The sequence below is a fragment of the Cydia splendana genome, chromosome 10 (assembly GCF_910591565.1).
Source record: "Cydia splendana chromosome 10, ilCydSple1.2, whole genome shotgun sequence".
Lineage (NCBI taxonomy): Eukaryota > Metazoa > Arthropoda > Insecta > Lepidoptera > Tortricidae > Cydia > Cydia splendana.
In genome coordinates this window covers 5104266-5125710 of record NC_085969.1, presented here as the reverse complement: position 1 = coordinate 5125710, position 21445 = coordinate 5104266, and positions in this window count along the sequence as shown.

The following is a 21445-nucleotide window of genomic DNA, read 5'->3' as shown; positions in this document are numbered from 1 at the left end:
CTCTAAGTCTCGTATCTAGTCAAAGTGACAAACTACCTACGAAGTGGCACAGAAACCAAAGAAATTCGCCTAAACTTAAGTAGATAATAATAGCTACTTAAAATGAAATAAAACTTACAAATTTAATATATATTTAAGTGTTAATAAAACAATAGTACCGTTTGTAAACTGGTCTAAATGTAAATTTTCCCGGAATCGTTCGCGGCATAATTGGCTTCTTCCAAAAGGATCTTTTTTGTTATGGTAATAACGATTTATCAAATTTACTGCCGATTCTTTGAAGTTTTTGGATTAAAATTATAATATAGAATAGAATACCTATGTTATTAGTATACCTAAAGGTAATTTGTAATATGCGCTTTGTTGTTTGTATCGAAATTTAAATGTCACATTTTAACGATAATAAAGAACGATGAAAACGGATACCGTTAGTAATTATTTTCTATAGAAATCGTATCAAGTTTCTTTTCTCTCAGATCTATTTTTATCAAAGTCAGCACAGACTGAAAGAGTGCAGGTATCCTCTTTCAAGACGCAAGTTTCCTTTGTGAAGATCTTTTCTTGGAACTCTAAAGCTGTTCTTTTGAAATAGACTTTTAGACGTCGTAAACGTGTTTGAATTACGAACGTTTACGTATCTATCTATAAACTCATTTATCTATAGAATGCAGTAAAGTTAAGAATGAACAGTCGCCATCAGATATATCGGAGCGGCCAAGGTGTTCACAATATCTGAACACGCGCTCTAACGCCCTGACAATAGAGGCGTGTTCCGATATTTGTGAGCACCTTGGCCGCTCCGATATATCTGATGGCGACTGAACATTCTGGATGATTAGGGGTGGTACTCATACAATTTTTCTTTACGCAACAACTTTTCCAGCATCATCACTTAGATGGTCCTCAACCGCTTTTTAGGGTTGCGTACCCGAAGGGTAAAACCGGGACATTACTAAGACTCCTCTGTCCGTCAGTCCGTCCGTCTGTCTGTTTGTCTGTCACGAGGCTGTATCTCATGAACCGTGATAGTTGCTACTAGTACTAACTGTTGCCGCTATAACAACAAATACAAAAACAGAATAACATAAATATTTAAGTGCGGCTCTCATACAACAAACGTGATTTTTTTTGCCGTTTTTTGCGTAATGGTACTTACGGAAACCTTCGTGCGCGAGTCCGACGCGCACTTGTTATGTTATTGCTAGGTTTATGTATGTTATTCTATAAACGTACGCAGGTACTAATTTTATTTCCTTTAAATAAAATAATCCACCGCTTGCCGTACACTCGCTTACAGCTTGTTACATAAACCACTCATATTCTACCTTTATGTAGGAGTCACATAAACTACTATTATTCTAACCAGACCTATAGGAGCATTCCAGGAAATTGTCTACAGTTTGTCCCGTACAATCGCGAATTTTCTGAAGATTTGCAAGTATATATACATAAGAGTTTCCCTTTCTATGACAAATGGACAAAAATATTCAAAGAATAATAATCGCCTGCTTTAAATGCCGAAAAAAAGTCGCAACACAGGAAATAAAATGCCTTTGTACGGGACAGCCCGTGGAATGCTCCTATATTAGTTTTAAGAAAGTAAAGTATCAACAGGTGACAACCCTAAGACTGACATCATACACGTGGGGTACAAATAACCTGTCTATTTATAAATTGCAGTAAATCTAAAAATACTTAACAGTGTTGTTATGACGTATGCTGAGCCATTAACTCATCCACTAATAAGGCCGGGTCACACCAGGGGCCCGTTTCTCAAAAGCTTGTAACTTGTAAAATACAAGTGGAAGTCCCTTTCTAACAAAAGCTGTCAAAAAGTGACATCCGCTTGTATTACACGTTACAAGCTTTTAGTCCGTGGTCTTCACTTAATTATACGGCAAATGATGATGATGGAATTTCCTTTTGCAGAGTTGCTCCATTTGTCTCTCAGATTGATTTAAGAAGGGGAGCCAATCGAATTTTTGATGCAAAATTTTGACTTAAGAGCGCTATTACATTTCGGCGTTGAGCGAGTTTAGGTATTTTACGCGCTGCGGCAGGCCGTGCGAGCTCAGTACGCCGATCCCTTCTACCACGCTCGCACTACAATGATGGATTAAACATTCTTGATCCTTCGCGAAGCATATTGAAATCAACCATAACAACACTAACTGTACTTAACTTTTAAAGTTCTAAAACTGTTATTTGGTAAGTACGAAAATACTAAATGCAGTGCAAATGTACATAGGGGCTGTTCATAAATTACGTCATCTATTTTTGACGATTTTTGACCCCCCCGCCCCTCAAATCATCCAAAAATCAAGCTTCGGGTGAATCTGTTTCCTCCTACGTCATGTTACCATCATCCGATGTCCAGACCCCCCCCCCCCCCACTCCTCCCATTTGAAACGACGTAATTTATGAATAGCCCCATACTTGTACTTATGAAGGTATATTACTCGAAAGAAATTATAGGTACCTACTCGCTTATTTACATGTTTCGTCATTGCATTTGGTACCTATAGGTTGTAAAGTTTGTATCAACGAGGGTTTAAAAACGAACTGGTACTGAGGATCTGATGATGATTAAGGTGGTCACGGATACCAATCAACCATGTAGTAACATGATTAGGCTCGTTTGATTCGTCTCAACAAGATCTTTGACACTGAAGATACACAGGGTCTGATGATGGAGCTGGAAGGTGGCCACGGGTACCAGTCTATCATGTAACTAAACAACTTCGTGTTTGGGCTCGTTTGATTCGTCTCAACAAGATCTTTGACACAAGACAGTACTCAGGCTCTGATGATGGAGCTGGAAGGTACCATTACCAATCAACCATGCAACTAAACCACATCGTGTTTAGGATCGTTTGATTCGTCTCAACAAGATCTTTGACACTAAGTGATACTCAGAGTCTGATGATGGAGCTGGAAGGTGGTCACCGGTACCAATCAACCATGCAACTAAACCACTTCGTGTTTAGGCTCGTTTTATTCGTTTCAACAAGATCTTTGACACAAGATAGTACTCACGGTCTGATGTTGGAGCCGGAAGGTGGTCACCGGTACCAATCAACCATGCAACTAAACCATTTCGTGTTTAGGCACGTTTTATTCATCTTAACAAGATCTTTGACACAAGGTAGTACTCAGGGTCTGATGATGGAGCGCGAAGGTGGCGACGGGTACCTGTCTATCATCATCAGCTCCATCATCAGACCCTGAGTAGTATCTTGTGTCAAACATCTTATTGCGACGAATCAAATGAGCCCAAACACGAAGTGGTTCAGTTACATGGTAGACTGGTACCCGTGGCCACAGTCCAGCTCCATCATCAGACACTGAGTACTAACTTGTGTCAAAGATCTTGTTGCGACGAATCGAACGAAGCCAAACACGAAGTGGTTTAGTTGCATGGTTGATTGGTACCGGTGACCACCTTCCGGATCCATCATCAGACCCTCAGTACTATCTTGTGTCAAAGATCTTGTTGAGACGAATCAAACGAGCCTAAACACGAAGTGGTTTAGTTGCATGGTTGATTGGTACCGGTGACCACCTTCCGGCTCCATCATCAGACCCTGAGTATTATCTTGTGCCAAAGATCTTGTTGAGACGAATCAAACGAGCCCAAACACGAAGTGGTTTAGTTGCATGGTTGATTGGTACCGGTGACCACCTTCCGGCTCCATCATCAGACCCTGAGTACTATCTTAAGTCAAAGATCTTGTTGAGACGAATAAAACGAGCCTAAACACGAAGTGGTTTAGTTGCATTGTTGATTGGTACTGGTGACCACCTTCCGGCTCCATCATCAGACCCTGAGTACTATCTTAAGTCAAAGATCTTGTTGAGCCGAATCAAACGAGCCCAAACACGAAGTGGTTTAGTTGCATGGTTGATTGGTACCGGTGACCACCTTCCGGCTCCATCATCAGACCCTGAGTACTATCTTGTGTCAAAGATCTTGTTGAGATGAATAAAACGAGCCTAAACACAAAGTGGTTTAGTTGCATGGTTGATTGGTACCGGTGCCCACCTTCCGGCTCCATCATCAGACCCTGAGTACTATCTTGAGTCAAATAAATACATATAGAATGTCAGGTCGTTTCAAATATTTTTAATCCTGTCCGGTAGTTTATTAAACTGTACCATTATAAATTATAATACTATAAAAACGGTGCTAGGATCAAAGTCTCTCGTTGCGGTTTACACGCACACAGTATAGCGTTTTACACGGCGCCCGCCGCACACAATGATAAAAAACCTCGTCGTCGCCGTTGAAAATGTGCGGAGCCGACCGACACACGTCCTGCCTCTACAAGCTCTGCCGCGGCACTGAGCTGGCGCAGCGCGCGTCATCGGTAATATAGAGTAGTTTTCAAAAAATTGCCAAAAAATTATAGTAGAATTTCATAAACACTAATGTATACCAACAGTATAAGCAAACGTTGCAGATTGCTTGAGTATGAAAATGACTTCGATATTAAGTAGATTTTCGTAGGAATTGACACTTGTTTCGGAGAGAAAATCGAGTTCGTTTTACTTTGATTTTCTCTTTCTCAAAGGTATGTAGGAAAAATATAGTTTGATATGCCTAAAGTACAGGGTATTAGTAATACAAAATAGCCAGGTTTAGCAGAGTAAAATTCTCAACATTTCCAAATAAGAGCTCGCCATTCAGTGCTTCACGGGGTTTTTCGGAAACGACCATCAGAAAAAAAATCATTACTAATTTAATAAGTCCTTTTTCTAATATTTACAACGACATTTATAAAGATAAGAAGACGCTTTTACTGGAACAAGTACTCATTGTTTCTAATAATGAGCGCAAAGTCCTGAATTTCGTCGACTAGTATCATCAATTTTGCATTATTTCGACTTTTCTTGTAAGAGCGCTCTTAAGGAGGGGTGCCCCCCAAAATTTATAAAAATAAAAGTTTTGCCTTGTGGTCAAGTTTATTAAGTGGTATCATTTTCGTGTAATTTAAGGATGCTGAATTCATTTCTGAAATTTAATTTATACGTCTTCATATAAAAAAACTTAAAAAAGAAAAAAATTCGACGTGCTGATTTTTTTCAAATAAAAGCGTATATATTTTATTTTAAATATGTATACAAAAAACAATAATTTGACAAAAAAGCCCTATTATTCCTCATTATAAGAAGTATACACATAGTATATGTATTTTAATAAGATGTGGACAAAATAAAATAAAATGTTGAGTTACTTTCGACAAAAATTCTATTGAATAGGAAACAACGATGTGGTTTAAACTACGTCATTGTGTATGTATGGACTTAAGAACAAATAATACGAAGTAAATTGACACTAGAATGAATATATACATATATAAAAGGAGTGATGGACACGGTGTCTGCTGTCCAGATCTGTTCGTCGAGTTTTTCCGTCGAAGATATCTGTGCAGCAAAGAAGGTGCTGCACGAGTCCCTCGGGATCGCCGGCACGTATGTACCTCACCGGAGAGGAGATGAAACCGGGAAGAAGACCCTAGAGGACATCATCAGAGTTCTAAGGGAGAATGAAGACCGGATTCCGGAGTTTGCGACGACGGGTGCCTCCAGCCTGCCGTCCTATATTCCGGATCATGTCGACATTAGCTGCTTGTTGAAGGAAATCGTGGCCCTTAAAACAAGTTTAGTGGATGTCATTTCGAAGTTTGATGCGGCCCAGGTCACTATAACCGAGTTACGCAACGAAGTCCTCAGTTTGCGAAACAGTGCCCTTACTCGGTCGGCGGCATCAAATTTCAAGTGCGATGACCGGCAAGCCACAAGTGCCGAGTCGGTCAGTTTGCGAGTTGCTGACACTGTAACATGTGTCGCATCAGCCGTGTCGCCGCCCGCGAGCCTCCCGCGCGCGCGCCCTCCCCCCGCCTCCTCCAAATCACGTCATCGTGTTTACGCGGATGTCGTCGCCGGTCCGAAAGTCGCATCGAACCGGGTTAGTGTACCTGTAAAGGGTACTGAAGAACGAGCGGTTCCCAAGGAGAAGCTCCCTGTTGCCGGTGTGGATGAGGAGGATTTCACACTGGTATCAAGAAAGAAGAAGGCGCGCACGGCGCCTCGTAAGACTCAGTGTGGTACCGCCGAACCGGCTAACTCTGGCTTGCGGGTTGCTACACCGAGTAAGGCGCTATATGTGTCGCGCCTGCACTACACCGCCACGGCTGCTGAAGTGGTGGAGTACGTACACCAGAAGACCGGTTACTCGCTGAGGGTGTTCCAGCTTCGATCGCGCCACTACGTGCACTTCAACTCTTTTGTGGTGCGCGTGCCGCGACCGCTGCAAGAGACCATCGAGTGCGCCGACTTCTGGCCGAAAGGTGTCGTGTTTCGGAGGTTCCGGGGCAAACTGCCGAATCCGACACAAGAACAGCCGATTCAACGGAGACACGCCGTTTTGTCGCATAAATAGTGTTTAGTTTTTAAGTTTATAATATATATATATGTATGTTAGTCTGTAAGGTATTTGTAATATGGGCCTTGTTGCCTGATTTAAATTTTAAATAAATAAAAAATAAATAAATAAAAAAACAGTTTTACTACAATGAACAATTGGTAACATATACTTAATATTGACTATCATCTTCTATATCATCTATGACTGTTCCGTTGTCTATTACACTGCAACAAATGAAATAAAAATAAGTGTTAAAAGTAATACACTCAAGAGCAATGAAAATAGGTTACATCATCATCATCATAATTCTTAAGAACCTGCCCTAGTAGCATTTTCGTTGGGGCCCACGGTGCCAACGGTAGGGAAAACGTTGGGATGAGGTTCGTTCCGTAGCCAACATCAAAATTTGTATTGGCCCACCATCGCATTTACCAACATTCGCTGTGGCACAGATGCCCAACAATGGGCCTTTGTGTATTTTGGTACCGTTGGCTAAACAACGATAATATTCGTTGGCCCAATGATGACATATATCGCATTTACCAACATTGGCAGTGGCAGTGATGCCCAACAATGGGCCTTTGTGTATTTTGCTACCGTTCGCTAAACAACGATAACATTCGTTGGCCCAATGGTGACAAATACCGCATTTACCAACATTGGCTGTGGCACGGATGCCCAACAATGGGCCTTTGTGTATTTTGGTAACGTTGGCTAATCAACGATATTATCCGATGGCCCAATGATGACAAATTACTGTCTTAGTTAAAAAAAAGTTTAAACTTTCAAACTTCAATAGGTACTGTGCGAAAAGTCTCTAAAGATCTTTTATATACTTAGAGAAATGGTTGGACGAACTAAAGCCGTTTCGCTAAAATCATGGACGCGAAAGTTTAATTCTTAAACAACTTCGTACAATAAACCGAGACACGACATCCCAAAATGAAAATAGTACCCCAGCGGTCTACTTTAGGACTTAAAGCCGGATTTCAACTTTTTTTAAGTGAAACTTGGGTCCTATTTCACCTTTTTGGTAGGTACTTTGTACACTCAATGAACACTCGTATTTGTAGACCACTAATCTAATGAGCGAGCCAAGCGAAGCGAACTACTTTGTATTTACAAATGGTTTATTCGCAGTAATATGGTTACAATATGGTTACCTACAATGGTCTTAGTTATGGTGGGTATTTTTCGCAAATCGATCACCATCGTACCTATTTTGCGTGAAAAACGATGTACTAAATTGAATTGAGAAACTAAATTGTTAAAAACAAAACTAGATTGTTTAATGAAATAAGTATTAGGCTACTCCACCCCCACATACCTAAATAATGAAGCCAATTACTATTGACAATGACGGCATATATGGGCTTTCAGTACACAGCAGTTTATTTATTTTTTGTTATTTAGGCATATTTATGTAATAACTAATATTATAAATAAGATGGTATGGAGTCACGTAAATAAAAGTTTTGTACTCACATATGACTATGAGTCAAGCACAATATAAGCTGTCTCTCTAAGAATTAGAGGAACGAGAAGAAGGATAGAAAGATTTGGATCTGAAGACGGCTGTGGAATACCCATCCTTGAAGATTAGATTTCTCTTCTTGCTACCACACAACTGTATTGAAATAAGCTTAAAATTGTATTATTTAACGTAATAAATTTGTTATCATCGTAAATAAAAGTAAATTTCAGTAATAAAATGTAAGTTTAAGATTCATACTGTAATCTCACGAAATATACGCGCACACACTGTCACTGCACTCTTTCTATTTATACGAGAGCAGTTCTAAGATTATATTGTGCTTGACTCATAGTCATATGTGAGTAAAAAACTTAATAAAGGCACAGCTTGAAATGAAAGTGATATTTCAAAGTTCAATAACCAGACCTCGACACTTTGAGAGGGGATTTAGCTATAGTCTAGTTAGGATTTTTGTAAGTCACATTCTGTGTTTTTATGGCGTGACCAAAGGGTAAAAACGGGACCCTGTTACTGACTCCACTGTCCGTCTGTCTGTCTGTCACCAGGCTGTAGGTTAGGTATCTCATGAACCGGGATAGCAGTTGACATTTTCACAGGTGCCTGAAAAGTACGGAACCCTCGGTGGGCGAGTCAGACTCGCACTTGTTCCGGTTTTTATGATACAGGAGGCAAATAAACGGTTAAATCGCCTGATGGTAAGCAATTACCGTCGCCTATGGAGACCAGAGAGGTTACAAGTGCGTTACCGGCGTTTAAGATGGGAGTACGCTCTTCATTTGAAGGCTTGAAGGTCTTATCGGTCCGAAAATACCGCAAGTGAATTTTTTGCAGGTTTTGTAAAATGGCGAGCTTTTTGACATTGGAAATGTCTTTTCGTTCGCTCCAGTATACGGTCCGATTTCACGAAAAAGTGCGATCCCCTTATATCTCGGAAAGTTGTGAAGATATGATATTAAAAAATAGGCTCAAAAGACGCATAATCACGAGAGCTGTAAGGTACAAAAATAATTATTCGAGAAAGTCAAAAACAAAAAAAGTTACGGTCGAAATAGTGAAAATAAAATTCAATTTTTTCCGATTTTTTGATTTTGGTGCTCGATAATTTGGAAACGAAGAATGATATCAAAAATTTGAGAAAAACGGCTCTGGACAATTTAGTCAGCTACAATTTGAGCCTAAAACAAAGACGATCGGGTTAAGGGTTTGCCCTGTAGCCTAACCTTAAAATAGTCAAAAAGTCAGAACGACATTTTTCACAGGACATTTATGACTTCATGTTTCGCAGAGTTCGTTATCGGTGTTTGTTGTGAATTATCGGGATTATGACGGCAGAATAACACTTGCACTGCGTGGGCTTTCAAAATCGCTGCAGATTTTTCTTGGTCTAACTCTATCTATCCTGTTTGAGACGGGCGTAGATAACGCACTATTCGACAATCTATGCATTCTTGTGGTGGTGGAAATAGAAATAGAGATAGAGGCAGAGGCAGAGGCAGAGGCAGAGGCAGAGGCAGAGGCAGAGGCAGAGGCAGAGGCAGAGGCAGAGGGAGAGGCAGAGGCAGAGGCAGAGGCAGAGGCAGAGGCAGAGGCAGAGGCAGAGGCAGAGGCAGAGGCAGAGGCAGAGGCAGAGGGAGAGGGAGAGGGAGAGGGAGAGGGAGAGGGAGAGGGAGAGGGAGAGGGAGAGGGAGAGGGAGAGGGAGAGGGAGAGGGAGAGGGAGAGGGAGAGGGAGAGGGAGAGGGAGAGGGAGAGGGAGAGGGAGAGGGAGAGGGAGAGGGAGAGGGAGAGGGAGAGGGAGAGGGAGAGGGAGAGGGAGAGGGAGAGGGAGAGGGAGAGGGAGAGGGAGAGGGAGAGGGAGAGGGAGAGGGAGAGGGAGAGGGAGAGGGAGAGGGAGAGGGAGAGGGAGAGGGAGAAACACAACATAAAAACTTATACAGAGACACATAAAAAAGAAAAAGTGCCACGAAATGGTCTCACCTCAGCATGTTGCTGGCGGCTGCTAGCAGATAGCTGATGCTGAACCCTGGCAGTACCTAGTGGAGCTCGGGTTTAATACAACATAAACACACGCTGTTTTGGTCATCGGACTCGTCTCGATGAGCACTTAGGAGAGTAGTACCCAAGATAGAGCTGATGCTGAACCCTGGCTGTACCTAAAGGAACTCAGATTTGTTGCAACATAGGCACACGCTGTTTTGGTCATCCGACTCGTCTTGATGAGCACTTAGGAGAGTAGTACCCAAGATAGAGCTGATGCTGAACCCTGGTTGTACCTAGCGGAACTCAGGTTTGGTGCACCATAGGCACACGCTGTTTTGGACACCCGATTCGTCATGATGAGCACATGGTAGAGCATTACCCAAGATAGCTGATGCTGAACCCTGGTAGTACCTATTGGAACTCAGGTTTGGTGCAACATAGACAAACGCTGTTATGGTCATCTCTCGTCGCGTCAAACTGCTGTCAAGAAAATTTCATATCTTGCAGCAAATGGGCCGCTGCCGATCACCACTTCTCGAGTTGACTACGGATTTGCCGTGTAATAATTTTCTTGTACTTTGAACATTAATATATCCTGCTTATTAATCGAAAAATGAAATATGTACCTATACTTATGCGCCACGGCGACAATTATTCAAACTTGGATACGCGTGTGGAAATTTTGCAATTTGTTTGTTCACATGCGTTATGTCCAGGATACTTGTGTTGGTCTAAGAATAAAATAATTATCATTCAACGTTGTAGTTTTATTTTGTAACTTTTTCCTTATCCAGACTTTCTCGTCGCTCAGCTACAATATTTTTTCGAATTCCGTAATTCCGTAGATTCATTTCCAATGTGCTCGATAGTCGTGTGAGGCACGAAATCTGTGAATTTTCACATTATACAAAGTAACAAATACTTCACACCTATATTTCAGCAATAAGCTCTTTTCGTTGACTTCTTGGTGTAAGAATTTCTTAAGGTATGGCCTTGACGTGCCTTGCAACAGTCCAAATAGCGTAGCTGCCCTCCAAAATCGGTCCGTGAATGTCAAAACGTACAATGTTTAATATTAGGATGCCGTCCATTTGGATGAATCCATTGTAACGGCATCCATTTGGAAGGCTCGTCAGTGGCCTGCTTTAGAATATTGTATAAATTAGGAACTTCATCCATTTAGTAGGGTTGAACAATATTTGTTCTTAAACAAAATTCTGGAAAAAAACCGTCAAAGTTAGGATGAAGTGATCGTTTGCGTTTTACTGACTTCTTTTTAAGACTGAATACCGACTTATTGACTAAAGATTTGGGCACTATTTGTACCTAATGGATCCTTTTTCCCAGACGGCTATTGATATGAAAATACTGTCTTGAAAGAAATGCTTTTCTTTATTTGGTATGGAAATGGAACCAAAATATTGTAGTGATAATATTTTGTAGTGTAGGTCCTAAACTGAATCGTGTTCAGAGGTCTTGGTCATGGTAAAGGCCCAGTTCAGAATAAGTATGTATGTAGGTGGGCATTTTCACTTAAAAGTGTACCATTTACTTTCTTTTCGATAATCCGTACATTTGCGTTATTTCTACTAAGAATCACTAGGACTACCTATCGATTTAAAAAGAAAAAATGTGTCCCAAAAAAATGACAGTTCTGTAACGCATTTTCACATACATTTTGTATGGACCGTTACAAAACTGACACCCAAAATTTGTATGAAAAACTGAGGACACTTTTTTTCTTTGTCTCATTCAATAATACTCGTGATTCTGAGTCTAAATAACCCAAAAGTTGAAGATTTTTCGAAAAAAAGGATATGATACCATTTTTTCTGAAAACCTTCAGCTACCTACGTCCTTCTAGTGCGATAAGTGCGCAAAGAAATGCGCCGAGAATTTGCCCAAAATCTTAGAAAACCTTTGAAATAGCCTTTGAAATAGAAATCCATGAGGGTGAAATTTTGTACCTAGTGGCCGCGCACTTCAGCTGACAATATGTAGTACTTATTTAGGTAGTTTATATTTTCCTAATTGACTATGCCTTGGTGGAAGTAACGACAGATTAACCGCGGAGCTCATTCGGTAATAATTTTGCTTAGAAGAAACCTACTAACTTATAACAATTCTAAATGACCTCCATAAATTACCTCAAAATTCTTCCGAGTCATTATCCTGTCTTTCCGTACCTACATATGAATGACGTACGTACAGAATGCGAACCTTTTTATGCCCCGTTTGCTAGCGATCGAACTCCAAATCTAGTAACGTCCATAGAGTTAATGGTAACGTCAACCCTTTTCGTAAGTGTACGCAAACTGTAGTTTTATAGGTCGTAAAAGGTGGCTATATAATATTACGAGTATCAGCCTATAAAGTTACGAGAATTGTTGCTAGGCACTTGATGATATTCAGACGTTTGAACAAACAAAGCATTATGCGGACTTTATAGACTTACATTCTTATTCACATTTACTTTTTATAGTTCAATAAAATATATGGAAGTGAATGATGAGATGACGGGCGACAGAGAGGTATGGAAGAGAAAGACATGACGCGCCGACCCCAAATGAATTGGACAAGGGCAAGAGAATGATGATGATGAAAACATATGGAAGAACAATTGGCGGCATGGTGCTTGTGATTATTCAGGAGGCGTTTGTAGGCGTCGTTAACCGCTTACCGTCAGTCGGGTCGTTTTCTTGTTTGTTACCCATGTCGTATTAAAAAAGGATAAAGACCAGGTCTTATGTGAACCTTAGAAATAAGGAATATATTATGAAACAATATTCAAGCGTCGATTGAGATAAGTACCTACTTTTTACCGGACAACCAATTATAAGTGTTTTTTTATTTAGCTGTATAACTAGTTTTTGCATAAATATTTGATATTAATTTTTTTGTTTCTTATTGGTCGTATTTCTATTTAAATTTAATTTTCCCCTTTTTATAAATTGGCATGTACATAATTTGGACTGTAATCATATTTTGTGTAATAAATAAATCTGAATCTGAATCAGTAGACTTGGTAAAAATGAATCAAGCTGTACTACGAAGACTACCTATCATCATCATATTAGCCCTTTATCGCCCACTGCTGAGCATAGGCCTCTCTTCTAGTACGCCACTTGTCCCGGTCCTGAGCTAATCTCATCCAGAAGTGACCCGCAATTTTCGGGATGTCGTCCCCCCAACGAGCCAACGGACGCCAGGCGCTTCTTTCATCTGAAAGCGGCCACCATTCTGTTAACATTATAGTCAGACATAGAAGTTTTTGTGGCATAAACAAGTGTTTGAGAAAATGAAACATCGATAAATCTATTATCGATAAGTCTGTAACAGATTGATAATTAAAAGATGCAACTTCTACTTGAAATTACCGACAAATTTTAAGAACGCAAATCAATTACAAACTGGTACTTAAAAATAAAAACGTAAACTGTAGTATACAGTGCCAAAAGAATAGAAAACTAACAAAATATCAAAGATATCGAACGTGTTGTGTAGGTACTTCGCGGTAGCTATGTTATTATACAGTGTTATAAATATCTATGAGAAAGTTAAGGTAACATCGATAACAGACATGTCGATATTTCATTTTGTCAATATTTTGCCACAATAACTTCTATGTCTGATTATAGTCCACCTGCCATCACTCTGCCTAGCAACATAGCAAGACTACCTATACATAGGTACCTTAAAGACGCCCGTCTACGTCTACGTCGACATATGATATTTAGTGCGATGGCTTTTAGTTGCTAAGAGCTTTCGCGAACTCGAGGGCCTATTCGACAGTAGCTGAAGGCGTTTATAAAAATATGGCCTTGATAAAATTGTTCGATGAAAATAGCTATAAATCTTAACCTAAGAAAAAGAAAATCTTAATATAAACTTTGTCTGTCTGTTGCCTCTTCACGCTTAAACTGCTTAATATGTAGATTTAGATGAAATTTGATGTGGATAGTTTGAGTCCCAAGGATAAAAGGAAGGAGGAAGTCATAAGGTAGTTTTTATCAATCATCTTCTTCCTCGCGTTATCCCGGCATTTTTGCCACGGCTCATGGGAGCCTGGGGTCCGCTTGACAACTAAACCCAAGAATTGACGTAGGCATCAGTTTTTACGAAAGCGACTGCCATCTGACCTTCCAACCCAGAGGGGAAAAAATTATAATAGGGTGACTGCTGTAGTTATTGGGATTGTCCCCTCCATAGTATATGGCCACTCTTAACAAATCAGAAAGAAACAAGGCAGTAGAAAGCAAGAGTGGCCAATTACTATGGAGTGGCCAATAACTATAGCAGTCACCCCATACATTTTTTTGTCGATTACGTTTTAAATATTTCTAAGTAACTGAACTATGGTAGATAAAATACTTGGTCGTTATTAAGGTTGTTAATTTTATATAAATAATATCCTGCCAAAAGTCCGGACATATTCCTACGGTAATTTCTGCAAAAAAACCTGTAAAGATCAACAATCCTGACGTTTGGCAACCTATTCGTTATATTAAAGCCTGTTAAAGCCAAATGAGGCACATGTGACCTAGGCACTAGGTTACGCATACGAAGGTACAAACAGCTTAATTAAAACATGAAAACTTAAGTAAGTACCTAACGAAAGAGATTTACCTACGGCGATGCCTATCATAGAAAATTTAATCGTATTAAATTTTCTCTCATAACAAAAGTTATTTGTAAAAACAACGCAATAAAAAAGGGATTCTCTGTATACCTTCAGCTCCGATTTAGGCACTTCAAAATATATTTTAGATACATTTATATAAATTGCCAATCTGTACAAAATTACAATAGGTCAGTTGTTCTACATTGAAACAATCGGACACAGTGTAACTTTGCGATATCTCGGAAACTAGGTGTTACCAGCTAGTGCCGTCTGTCAAACAAGGGCAGGCTCAGGGACCCCCAGCACCTCCCCAAAACACGAGCGCGCCTCGGAGAAGGAGCACGCTGCTACGAGCATTATTGTGAATTCGTGCAACAAAAGTAATTTTTTTCATTTAAGTTTCGCAATTTTTTACCAAGATATAGACTCGAGTTTGGCGTTTTTTAAGTTTTTGTTATGTTCTATGTGTATTAAAGTTTATTTGGAGCTAAATATTTTTAAATTTCTTTCACTCTTTGGTGCAGTTTTTATTAATTAATTAAAAAAACACCCCTTAGTCTCACAATGAAACATTTTTATGTAGTATACAATGAAACATGATGTTCACTGAACACCAGTACCAGCACACAATGAAACAAACTCATTATTTTTCTAAATAATTAAAACCTATGTGCTAAATTTGTGAAACTAAAATACCATGAAAATTGGTAATAATTTGTCTATCATATGACAAAATATAAGATACTTAACTTTAGGAATGGCTGAGATAGGATGGCTTATATGTTGAATGTTTCATTGATGGCAAGGTTAAGGACACATGTCTTACATTGAAACAGTCGTGTATAAACACTATGTTGCAAGAAAGTGTATGAAATCAAGCATGGAGATGCTCAAAACCCTCCCGCGTCTACCTAGTTGGCAATCATGCTCCGTGGACATAAAAGGCGCCTTTTTCGCAGCATGCCGTACCTGCCGACCAGATTTTCGATTCACATTGAAACTCAGGTGTGTGTACAATGAAACAAGTCTTTCGCTTTTAGATATTTCAGCAATCTTATAATGATTCCATATGTCGGAAACCTTTTAAATAACTATTTTCAGCCTACCACTATTTTCTCCTTTCCTTTCTCATTAATTGAGTGAAAGCATATATGTATTAATATCACTTATTTATTACACCGTTTCAATGTTTATTAACGATGTTTCGTGGTAGACTATAATTATTACATTTGTTTCACTGTAAAAATCAGAGTGTTTCATTGAAAACATGCACAAGTACACAATGAAACAAAACTCATTTTAAAAAAAAAAGGTTTATAACACAGGAACTGTTACAGATAAGTAGAAACCAAGAATGCCATATGATAGCCAACGAAATTGTTTATCTTCATACGAAATGTCACACTCATAATTTTAAAAACACCAGAGATAGAAAGGCTTGAACTTTTAGTGTTTCATTGATGAACAAGTTACCCTACATTATTTTTAAACGTTAAGATTAAATTTAGCAGAAAATTTTAAAATTTCATTTACCCCACTTTACTGGTCCAACAGAAATACCAGCTTGCTGCTCCCATTTTAAAGGATAAAATCCTTTGTAGGGAACTTGAGAGATAAGACTTTGCGAAAGTAAGTGATATGTTTTTATTTCTTAAATCCAGTATTATCCTTTTTAACGGGATTTAGCTTGGGGTATGGGGTGCCCGATGTTTTGCATTCTCAAGGGAAATCATTTTTATTAAAAATAACAGTTCTTGTAATCCTTATTTTACTTTAATGGAAACATGAAACTGTTTATTGGTTTTTGGTTTGTATGTCTTCGGTTTTTGCTAAAGTACCTACCTAAAGCTAAAAAGCCGGAACCATACAATCGAGGATTGAGTGAGTAGAAGTTTTGTGTAACGTAACTTAGTACCAGTTATAGACATGTGTTACTTGAATGCCTATTCATTTTCAAATTTCAAGTTATTTCAGAATGTCGGTTTAAAATGAGAGTGTAGCTTCGATTGTATGGTTGCGGTTAGGTTCGTATGAGTCTTAAAATTGCCTCGATGTAGATGTAGATGACTGGTTAAAGAACCGTACACTCGGCGTTAAAAACTAGAAACTAAAATGATGTTTTGATAAAAAAGTTATATTTACTTTATTTCCATTTTGCCGCCTCTCCAGACGTAGTGCATAATTGTTTTCCTTCGTATTTTCACGGAAACGTACGAACGTGTCTTGCTTTGGTCTTGCTATTTCAATCGGTCTCTGTACAAAAAGTAGTGAGGTTGACTGAAGTAGCACGGCAAATACGAATGTTTTCTAAAAAATACGAAGGAAAACAATTATGCGCTATATCTGTACAGGATACACAAAACAAATGAATTCCGCAAATAGAATTACCCAACAACGTGTACGTCTAGAAAATGTAAGTGAATTAAGGGATCCATCCTTCCACTCTTAACGATATTACATCCGTGCGCGGTGATACGTGGCACCTGGATTGTAATTCACACCGCCAAACAAGAGTAGGGCCATTTTAGGGTTTCGTACCCAAAGGGTAAAAACGGGACCTTATTACTAAGACTCCACTGTCCGTTTGTCCGTCTGTCCGTCTGTCCGTCTGTCCGTCTGTCCGTCTGTCCGTCTGTATGTCTGTCCGTCTGTCCGTCTGTCCGTCTGTCCGTCTGTCCGTCTGTCCGTCTGTCCGTCTGTCCGTCTGTCCGTCTGTCCGTCTGTCCGTCTGTCCGTCTGTCCGTCTGTCCGTCTGTCCGTCTGTCCGTCTGTCCGTCTGTCCGTCTGTCCGTCTGTCCGTCTGTCCGTCTGTCCGTCTGTCCGTCTGTCCGTCTGTCCGTCTGTCCGTCTGTCCGTCTGTCCGTCTGTCCGTCTGTCCGTCTGTCCGTCTGTCCGTCTGTCCGTCTGTCCGTCTGTCCGTCTGTCCGTCTGTCCGTCTGTCCGTCTGTCCGTCTGTCCGTCTGTCCGTCTGTCCGTCTGTCCGTCTGTCCGTCTGTCCGTCTGTCCGTCTGTCCGTCTGTCCGTCTGTCCGTCTGTCCGTCTGTCCGTCTGTCCGTCTGTCCGTCTGTCCGTCTGTCCGTCTGTCCGTCTGTCCGTCTGTCCGTCTGTCCGTCTGTCCGTCTGTCCGTCTGTCCGTCTGTCCGCCAGGGCAATTGCGACTATTGGGCAAACACAACTACTTTAAATATAAGAAGTGAGTTTACAGGCAGAGCCACTTACCTACATAAACACGCTTTTATGGAGCAAACATCCAAAACTACTCTTACTGAGGTCTTACACTTGAACATAGATGTTACTGATGTAAGGTCAGTTGGAACAAGTGCCTAGGCATAAAGCCATTATTTAACAATTAGAAAACCGCTATAGGTGTATTGTCCCGACTCATCTTAAGCGAAATGCCACTTTTATTGTATGTAATTTAAGTTGAAATTCCAACCAAGAACGTAAGGCTCTTGATTTTGTCTTTGAAAAGTCTTAAAATCCCTAGTACCTACCGTAGAGTTTCGTATCTTTGCCTGCGCTACCTATTTTCGCCTAGTTTGACATAAGTTGCCATTAACAAAATGTTTCTAATGTAAGCCTTACATAAAACTGCTAAATACAAAGTATTTTTCACGGGTATCAACATTCTTCGAACAATCTGCGGCTAACTTCACACAGTTGACCTTTAGTGAGGTTTTTTCGTGACACCGACCACACGTTTTTTTGAACCAGTGTTTTAACTTCAGTTTTAAACGGTGATTTGGACCCGGTAACGATAAACTTTTTACATGATTATATCCTATAACTATTTCTTTTCAATATGAAACTATTATTTAACGGCTAGCTTACGTCTAGAACTCACAATTGGATAAAACATTGGTGAGGGTACTTTGCGTCCATCTTGTTGCCAAATTTCGCCTACCCCTAGGGTTGACAAATTTTTTGTACCACATTCATTGGTGGATGACATTACTTGTTTCCAAATTTAAATATTATCTTATGTTTGGTTATTTTAGTTTACGCTATATGCAAATGTTTATTTCTACTCTTACCGATGTTGAGTAGGTACCAAATAGGTATTTTTATGTCTCACTTTGTGTAAATAAGGTTGATTTGCTGTCAATTACGATAATAACAACAATTTTACAACAATAATACAATTCTGTTAAAAATAATATTTTTTTTAACTTATAAACCATTACTCCCCTTTATTTGGCATGTTGGTTAATTTTTGGCAGCCCTAGCTTCATTATAGAAAATGTATGAAACAACTTCAGACTGTTACCAAACTTCGCCTACTACCCCGTTTTTTTAAAATATGCCTAGTCTGGTGTAGTTAAGGTTCATAGTATATTAGCACATTCCAAGGAGATACGACTTAACATGTGTAAGTCACAGAAAAGTAAGTATTAGCGGCAAGGCATGCCATAGGCGAAGATTGGGAAAAATACCCAAACATCGCCTATTGCCTTTGGGGCCATTTATGACCAACTTAACCAATGAAATTCTAAGTTTTAGTGGTGTATACTGATAGTTGGGAGTACTATAAAACATTTTTTCGTCTTAACGGATTAAAATGCTTTCAAATTTGAGAGATTTTTTAGGAAAAGTGTCAAAATCCAGGCGAAGATACGAAACTCTACGGTATCTGTTTCAGCCCTCAGGAACATAGTAAATAAAACCTTCGATAAAGCCTTCAGGTTTACGTGACTGAAATGTTCAATTAAATTTGTTCGTATGTAAATTCTGACAATCCTGATAAGCCTACATACTTTTTCATCAATCGTGGCCTGAAAACATATTATTTAATTTGCCATTTTATTATGTGTATAAGTGTAAGATTTGGTTTCGTTTTCGTCCAACAGGCCTATTCGGATTTCGAGATAATCACAAGATCTTGAGACGATTTAGAGATCAACTAAATCTACATTAGATATCGACTAGATGTGACTTGGATATCTAAGTCATAACTTGTCGAAATTCCTATTTAGGGTGCTTACGAAAACTGTTGTTCGAAATAGTGACAGTGTGGTCGCTTTCTAATGTCCGATTGTCCAGTCGTCGTATGAAATAATTAGCCTTAGGATTTTTTTATTTATTTTATTTTATTTTTTAGCATTACTATAATATGATAAACAACGCCAAACGATTGTTTTTTAGGCATCTGAATCGAACTTAAACCAAACTAATGATCTGGCCGACTAGCCGACTAGTCGGCCGACTAATCGGCCATCCGAGCGCCGATTAGTCGGCTAGTCGGCTAGTCGGCCAAATCGATAGTCGGTACATCACTAGTAGATATGAAGGTTCCGTCTGTGCCGAAATTAGAGCAAAACCGAACCATTGGTTGCGGTCAGTTACCTACTACGTTCCAAAAAATTAAAACATCTCGGAAATTTAATATCTAATTCTATGATTTTTGTTATGTCCGTTCCTTCGAGCAACACCGGCTTCCAACAAGTCGGAAGGGAGGAGCCCAAGCGATATCTTACCGTACAAATCGTTCTGCCATTTCTTGCGGGGGGAAACGTGCACACAGTCGCACTTCTCACTGACGTCACTACATACAAAATCCAATCTGTAATGACGACACAAATATGTACATAGAAAATGACACATGACAAAGACATCTTGCACACCTCGATCTCTTTTTGTGGATGAGTCACAAGTTCACAACACGCACCGCGCTTGTGTGCATGCCCAGTTGGGCATGTGCTTCGGCAGAGGGGAAATATTGCGATTGCCGACTCCCTTCCCGGTGATTTTGCTCGAAGGTCCCAACAAATGCGAGGTTAAACACCTCCTTCAAAATGTCTCAAGCTCTTACATGTTATTTTATTATACCACCCACGTTATTTTTTTGCATGCCACCTACGTAATTGATCCCAACGCCAACAAATTGACACCGACCAAAAATATCTGATCATTAGAACAAAATATAGCGCTGTCTCTTTAATCTGGGGTGTTGCGATACGGCCACCCCCTGGCTGACGTCATTCGTTTGATTCCTATAGCCTACAGAGCTCTCGCCCTAATAGCAAGTAGCACTAGACCAAATTCGAACCTGTAACCAGTAGTACAGTTGCCATCAGATATATCGGAGCGACCGAGGTGCTCAAAAATATCTGAACACGCACTCTAACGCCTCGCCTTGACAATAGCGGCGTGTTTGCAGATATTTGTGAGTGCCTTGGCAGCTCCAATATATTCTGATGGCGACTGTTCCTATAAAAGGCAATGGTAAACAATTCAGATTCAAACTACGTACCAACATTAGTACCTACAAGAAATATCAAAACGGTAATTTTATCGAGAAATTGGTATTCAATTTGACATTTGCGGTAGTAACGCACTCGCCAGCATTTCCGCAACAGTATTGCAGCGTCACAGAATAACTAATAGTACCTACTACCGTACAGAAAATTCACTCCTTCACAAAAATCAGATTTAGGTATAAAATTATACCTATACTCGCCGCCTGCAACAAAATTGAAAATGTACACCGCGCACGAACGGTGAATCTTCTTTGCGCGAGCGCCACGTGACACGACTATCGTGCGGTCGAGCGGCAGCCCACTGCCATACGCCTGCCCTGCCCCTGCCACTGCCACATGATTTTGACATTTGCGGGAGTAATGCAGTTGTTACGGCACAAGTGTCAAAATCGATGTTTATGGCAACAATGCGGTCGGCAGTGCTGCAATACTGCTTCTGGTATAGTCTGACCCCTCAATGGCCAGGCTATACAGGCCATGGTTAACCATTAACAGTTAAGTTGGCACCGTCCAATGCCTCAGTTAGGTTGGAAGACCTAGGGCCAAAGGGCCTACCACGAACCACGTTCGACATGTTGCCATCCTGTCACACTTACGTACGAATTTACGAAGTGCAACAGAGAGGCAAAACGTCGAACGTGGTTTGCGGTAGGCTTTCTGGTTCGCC